This window comes from Lytechinus pictus, unplaced genomic scaffold (genome assembly GCF_037042905.1).
Source record: "Lytechinus pictus isolate F3 Inbred unplaced genomic scaffold, Lp3.0 scaffold_22, whole genome shotgun sequence".
Taxonomy (NCBI): domain Eukaryota; kingdom Metazoa; phylum Echinodermata; class Echinoidea; order Temnopleuroida; family Toxopneustidae; genus Lytechinus; species Lytechinus pictus.
In genome coordinates, this window is record NW_026974142.1 from 1,198,335 (window position 1) to 1,206,253 (window position 7,919).

The following is a 7,919-nucleotide window of genomic DNA, read 5'->3' on the forward strand; positions in this document are numbered from 1 at the left end:
TATTATTTTATTCTCTTCATATGTACGATCAGACAATTTTAAAGAGTTAACTGAAAGATAGGCTGCTAAATTTTATATTGCAGGAGAAATGAGAAATAGAAAAAAAAAATAATTTTGCTTCTTCAGATAAAAGGGGTATTACTATTAATTGTAACATCAATGAAGATATATTCCTAGAAAGAATACTGAAGAGGAAATTTTGTAATATGTATTTTGTTCTTGATCCTTCTTGCATGTATCCTTTGCTCTTCTTCTTTGATGAACTCCTGCCTGCATTCTCTTGTCAATCAATCAAGATAGTATGCTATTTAGCATTCCATTGGCCATGGCATAATCTACGCATGAACATGGACACTGAGTTAAAACAGGTAGCTTCCTCAATCCCGTACATTGCTTGACTGTCACCAGATAGTTATTCCTAGAAGTTTTAAAGCTACTGTACAGCCAATTTGAACAGCACCATCTCAAGAAATAAACTCCTGTACCTTGTAACACTAGGATGCAATAAATTGACAGGTTTATTTCTTATTATTTGCAAAGAAAATAATATTTTCTTAGTTGTTGGGGCGTTTTCATGCATTCCTGTATTTCAATAGCGATCTAATGACCATCTTGCTTTTTAAAACCCAAATTCACAATATTTTTCTTGTTTGATAAAAGGTTAGGTAATTCTGTGTGGATATAAATGACACACATGATGGGCTAATAAGCAACAGTTGTATCATACTTAACTCAGTTTTGCAAAGAGATGGACTTAGGTCATTCTTTTTATTCAAGTCTATTGTCTCTCTTATCTTTTTTAACCCTTTGCGTGCGGGCCCGCGAAACCGGATACCTCTCCCTGCGGCGGAGCCGTTTTTGTACATTGCTGGTATTTGGATCTGTGGCGGTATTTTCCTAATCTATTGCTAATTGCGCCAAACTGAAGTATTTTCAGGACTTTTAGTAAATGTAAAGATGAAAGATCAGACATTTTTCTTTTTAGAACTAAAGGTCTCGCGTCTCAAATCAACAGAATAGTTAAGAAATTTACGAGGAAAAAGTCGTGTTATTTTGTAAAATCTTCGCTTTTTCCCAAGTCAATAGGCACTGTGTACAAAAATGCGTAAGGGCAATCAGCACGCACGGACAAGTCGGGTTCGATCGATACCGATTTGTTGTCTGCTCTGGTGCTTTTTTTCATTGCCTATTGTCACGCTACTCATGAATGGTCTCTTTACCCCCTTGTATACAGATCATTTGCAAAGTGTATAATTACGACGATAATCCGTTTTGGGTGAAATCACAGCATACCAAATACCTTTATTTTCCAGAATGAATAAAAAAGGGTGAATAATCCCTTGCAAGTACGATGATGATGCTGCGCAACGAAAGTCCGAAACTATTTTGTGATTTTTGGCTTCTGGGCTTTAAGACGGTGGCCTCAATGTTTCACTAAAAATCGTCTTTGGTTTCTTCTTTTCATGAATTATAGTTTGTAAAAAAAATAATTTTGTTCCTGAAGATTGCATACCAGTCTTCGATTTGTTTTCCTGTTGCAATTTCAAAGAGCGAAGGGGGTAAATGTGACTCAAATAGTGGATCTGGAATCATACCTCCCACCAACGCTCTCCTCGTCTCGTTCTACGTTTCATTTTTCTATCTCCCTTTTCCCTCCAAAATAACCATGTTACCGATTACTGTTCGTCACAATGAGAGAAAGTAAATTATTTTTATCTATTGAAATTGTAGCATCTAAATTTAATTTATTTATACATCTTTTTCAAATATTTGGGTGTTGATTCTCACCAGGGTAAGCGCCCCCCCAAAAAAATATAAGGTCAACCTGTCTTTATTTTTTCTTTATATGGATCCTTTTCTGCTACGCTATTCGCCAGAAAAACAAAAGACCAAAAAAAAAGGAGAAAGAAACTGGCGAAAAAATTAATAACATTTTTAGGGGGAGGGGTAGGTGTAAGATTGAGAGGGGTTTGTCGGGACACGTCAAACAAACGTGTTTTTTTAGGTGGATATACTAATCTTCCTTTTATTCAGGGCGTTGGCTATTTGTCCCCATGCTCTTTTCATAAGGAATTTGTTTGAGCGTCCGCCATGACTTTCTTTTTGTTTGGGGAGTGCCGAGACCAAGAACTGCATGGACGTTTTCATTTTCAAAAGAGCAGAGGATAAACGGTGTTCTAAATTCCTTTATTTTCTGTTTGTTTCCTTTGAAATAGAAGAAAAAAATAAGAGCAATATCGGATGAGAGAACGAGAGAAAGCGGGGGGGGGGGGGGGGTTCAAAAATTTACCAGGGGCCCGTTTTATATAATATTTGTTTACAAATTTTCAATAACACTTGAAAGCTACTGAAATCCTTCTATTTGACTGGCGGATGGTAAATTTGTTTAAATTATTGCGCATTTGTCAATATAAAATGTACATGTATAATGTATTTATAAAACGGTACCAATTAGGGTTTTCCTCGTTTTCCCTTTCTTTGATTTCTAACCTGTAACCGAATGTATTATCTACCGCTTTCATTCCCTTATATCTATCGTCTTTCTATATCCCCTCCCTTCATGCCCTTCTACACCTTTTTTTCTCTGAGTTCTTCTCATTTAAATTGTATCTGTATCGTCTTCCTTCTTCCCGATTTGGATTACGAGGTATATACCCGCCCCCATCCCCCTCAATCCTTTCTGATTTTTTCTTCTCAGTACCTGTCGTTTTAGATTACATCTAACGTCTCCCCCCTCTCTCTCTTCATCGGAAACGGTTCCGAGAGAATGCCTCGTTTTTGCCAACTTGTATCGGAGATGGTTGGATTTGTGGGCCTCTCGTACTATTGCATCGTGGTCATCAAGTCGAAATTTTGGGGTTTTTTCCCCCAGTTTCTCAAATAATGTCTCGAAAAACATTTTAAAATTACTTTTGTAACTGTCATTTCACAATAAATTCTATATCATCTTCCATTTTCTATATTGATAACATCATCATCGTATAAAAATGCACAACTAAACTATTTTTTTGTGAACTTGGGGCTTAGTGTTATGGCAAGACAGAGGCCTCAATCTTTCACTAAAAGTAATTTTCTTTTTTAGATTTTTTCATAAATTATATGTCTCAGTCTCATTTAATTCGATTTTCCACGCAGCTATTATAATGATAAAACAATTTTGTTCCTGAAGTTTGCGCACCTGTATTCGATTTGTAATATCCTGAAATTATTTCAAAGTGTTAAAAGGAATAAAAGTGACTAAAATTGTTAGTCTGAAATCATACCTTCCAACTCTCTTCTTGTCACTTTCTACGTTTCTTTCTTTATCTTACTATTCCCTCAAAAAGAGCCATGATAGCAATTACTGAAAGTAAGAGAAAGTAATTTTTCTTGAATAAATTATAGCATCCGTAATCATAAGTTTTTTTTTTATTTGTTCTTTCGTTTTGTTCGATTATCTCCTTCGTTTTGTTATATTGTCTCCTTGATTTCACAGCCGAAAACAAATTAATAAATAAATCATTAAAAAACATTCACAATAATTATAATTCATTTTTGTCTCTATCGTTTTAATCGTTCAATCTCATAGTACAGAGGCAGCGGAGTTGGTAGGAAGTTTCAGTCCTCACCCCTTTCAGCAAGCATGTACACAAAAAATCCGAAGTCTATATAAATTTATGATTTTTTTTGGCCGGTCCACTCCCTCCCACATTCAGCTCAACCCCTCCATTATCAAAAACGCTCAGTGGCCCTTGTTTTTTATTTTAAAAAATCAGATATTTTGGTTTTGATGCCAACCAGGGTAAGCGCCCCAAATGTTTGTTTGCAGTAACGGAAACAATTTGTTTTCCTCTATGAATCTTTTCTACCACGCTATTCGCTGGTAAAAAAAGAAGAAGAAAGAAATTGGCGAAAAAGTAGGAAAATCAATAAAATTTGGGTCGGTATCAACATTATTTTTTTTTTTTGGGGGGGATGTAGGTCACACGTGAATAAAAGTTTGTAGGATTGAGAGGGTTCTATCGGGTGACACGCCAGACAAACAATTTATCATCCTGTATCATTCTATTTCCTCCATTTCGCGCGAGGAAACGTTTAGTTCATTATTGGTATTATCATTTGTAGTGATTATGTTTCCGGCAACTTTTCAATGCAAAAGTTTTCAATGGGAGAGAAAAGGAAATAAGATGAAGAGCTTCTAAAACCTAACCTATTATAAATTCATTCTGTAAAATGACATGAATTAACAAATTGTGATTTTTTTTTAGCCGCTTCACCCCCGTCCCACAGCTCAACCCCTGCACCATAAAAAAAACCTTGCTGTCCCTGTATAACATCTTTTTCCAAATATTTTGGTTTAGATGCTAACCATGGTAAGCGCCCCAAATGCGATTTTTTTTTGGTCGTAAGGGGGAAAAAACTGGCCAGGACGGTCTTTATTCTTATCTTTTCTACCGCGTTACTCGCAATTAAAAACAGAAAATCGGAGAGAGGAGACAAACAAGCAATATTAGAGTGTAGGTCAGAACATTTCCATCTGGGGGGGGGGGGCAGGGTCAAGCAAGAATAATGATAAAAAGTCATCACTTTGGCAAGGGTCTGGGGACCGAGTTGCGACAAACAAACGTTGTGGGATTTTTTTAAAGTAATCTAACCAAAAAATAAAGTCATGTTGTTATTCGTTTAAGTTGATATTCATGGAATTTTAGCAAAAGCGCACTTGTCTATTCCCCCTTTTGTCTCTGTCTCTCATTCACTCTCGTTCTCCGTGACATCTGATCATATTTTTTCTATAATTTCCCTAAATGATTATTCGTTCATCCTTATATGCATCATCACCCAGGGGTAGCGCTTTTATGCAAAATGAATCACTGACGGATGTCATAAGCACCTGTGTTGTCGGTAAATGAGACAATTTTTTTTTAGATACGGTATGTTGGTCGAAATAAATGCTTTTTGTATTGCCGATAAACACTAATCTTCCTTTTGTTCGGGGCGTTGACCATCTGTATCCTGCTCTTTTCGGAAGGAATTTGTTTGAGTGGCCGCCCAGACATTCTTTTGTTCGGGTAGTGCCGATATCATGAACTACATGGACGTTTCCCTTTTGAAAAGAGCAGAAGATGAATGGTGTGCTTAACTGCTTTCTTTTCTCGTTTTTTCAGAATAGTAGACAAAAATAATAAGAAGGGGGATGATGGGGAGGGAAAAATTTCAAAAGTGCACCGAGATCAGCTCAAAGTACTAAGACATTACAAGCTTTTTGTTTTTCTGAAAATACAATCGATCGATGAAACCAAGGAGATATCATTCTATCTAGAGTGATATCTTCTTGATGACACAAATAAGACGAAAATGGTGAATAAACGCGTAGCTTATTACGTGACGATCTTGCAGAAAAGATGTTAGCGTATATATCTATCAGAACAACGATATGGATCAAATCACGTGATCAGAACAAATCACGTGATCAGGCCTTGTGCGCGCGCGTACGTGCTCGTCACAAAATTTATCTTCCCCGTCAGACTCCAACGAAAAAATCGGGTAAAGTTGAAATGATTTCGTATTTTCGGGATTTTTCCCCACGTAGCTGTATATTTTTTTCAATCTGTTATCGAAATAGGTTTATAAAGGAAAAAGTGGCAGAGGTTTTAGTACATAACAATTACGAAAAAGCTGAAAAACTTCATTGAATTAAACCAAACATATCTCGGCTTCTGTAGAAGCCCGTCGTAGCTAAGTGAACGACTCGCTGGGCTTCTGTGGAAGCCCGTCGCACGCAAAGGGTTAAAAATTAAGAATCAATGTTTATATCCTCATGATTTCAATTTTAACCATAAATCTCCCGGGGTATTTTGATTCTTGTCATTCCCGGTGGGAGGGGGGGGGGGGGATTATGGCCCCCCTTAAGATCTCAGCCGCGGATTGCGCGATCACAACGCAAATTTGCATGATGGTAGAGAATGACGTAATCTACGCAGTTGCATTGGTAAATTTCACTGAATTCATATATTTTCATTTTATATGAATTAATTATGCTAATTTATTCATGAAATCTTTTTGCTTTGATTCACTAAATAAAGCTCCTAGAATGCTTTTTTTTGTGAAAATATTCTTTATAGCACTCCTAACAATTATGAATGAAAAAAAATCTGGTACCAAGACTAATTTCTTATGTATTTTTTTTTTTTTTTTAGTTCTTATGTATTTTTTTTTTTTTCCTTTTTTTTTTTTTATTGTTTTTTCAATGAAAATCGTTCCAGACTTAATTCTGATCATAAACAAGGCAAAATTAATTAAGTTTAATCAGTAAAAGTAGAAATAATGATACAATACACAATCTGCATTGGATTTGTACATGAAATCACGTTTATGACCAATTTGGGGTCTGACATGCACTTACATAATGTTGTATAATGTCGTGACCGCGTACCCGGGCGTCACAAATTTGGTCTCAAAATTTGCGCAAGACTTGAAAGTAAGAAGTCAATGAGCGGCGAGGTCAAAAAAAATTGTGCAGCAGATATATCGCGAAAATTGTCGAGGGGGGTCATTATGACCCCCCCCCGAGAGAATTAGGGTTAAGACCTGTTTATTCATAAAATAGTCATTTGCCTTGGCATATGCAGCTCCCTATTGTGTTAAATTTAAATCATATAATAAGATTATTCGAATAAGCGAAGAAGATAGTTTGCGAGAGAAGACAGGTCTTCTCAGAAAACCAATTATTGGCAAGCCATACACGGCCCGCGAAAACAAAGCGCGCCCCTGCGATTCCGCGGGAATTCTCCAAGGACACGCCCCCAGCAACAGGTCTGTGATTGGCTGGGCATGTCATGGATGGCGCCGTTACACAGCGCCCTTGGTGACAGCCAGGCAACGGCAACGGGGGCACAGCCTCTACGCTAAAAATAACCAATGAAATGCATTGAAAGAATTCAGGGACGTGCGCAATACGCGACAGATTTGGAAGCACATGTTCATTCTCAACTAAGCTCTGGGGGATGCAAGACGTTAATTTGTAGTTCGCTATGAAACCGTTCTTGGATCATCATAGTTTAGGCCTCACTTTAGCAGGCTAATACAAACAATTCAAGTACTAGTATTGCTCATTCCTGGTCACAGGGATGTCAGGATAAAATGGATCCCGGGAAAATTAATTCTCAGCGTTTTTATCTACATTATGAATGGCTAGCCGTCCAGATCTCGATGACGACACGCTGGTGGAGCTGCAGAGTGCAGTGAAGGGATGGACGGATACAATGCTGAATTACCAAACCCCTACACTCCAGGGACTATCTCAGTTAGGCCGGGATCACCGTTCTCTTTAGAGGTCTAACGTTAGATCGACCGCTATTTTGCCACGGTCTATCGGTGAGACTGCAGAGCTGGAATATACATCAGCTTCCACAGGCCTTGATAAGTACTTTCAGTCAAACGGAAGCTCTGACCAATGCCGTGAATGAGGATATTTGCCGGAGTTGTTCTCCTACGAGTACAACTAGGCCCTAGGCCGATTGTCTTTTGAGGCTGTGCCTGTGAGAAAACTGCCGGCGATGCTTCGAGTTCGATGGAGCTGGATCTAATTGATCGTTGATGCGAATGGAATGGAGTTAGGGCCCGGACCACAGTGTATATATCTTGACCCGGTGAGTGTTGGATCCATGTTTGTACTTGTAGTTGCACATCTTGACCTAGACCTTAAATGAATTTGGCCTGAACCGGCCGCTATAGTATAGCTATTACTTAACGTAGGGCCCGGAACTCTAACGTTATAACTTGTGATACTAGATTTATATCTAATGACCAAATTCAAAGTTCCAACTCAGACTAAATGTTCTCTGGGCTTGGATCTATCCCTATAACCCCTTTGGCTTTGGATCTAGCCTAGGGCCTATATACGATATCAATCTAATAGGACCGAACACTTTTCAATATAT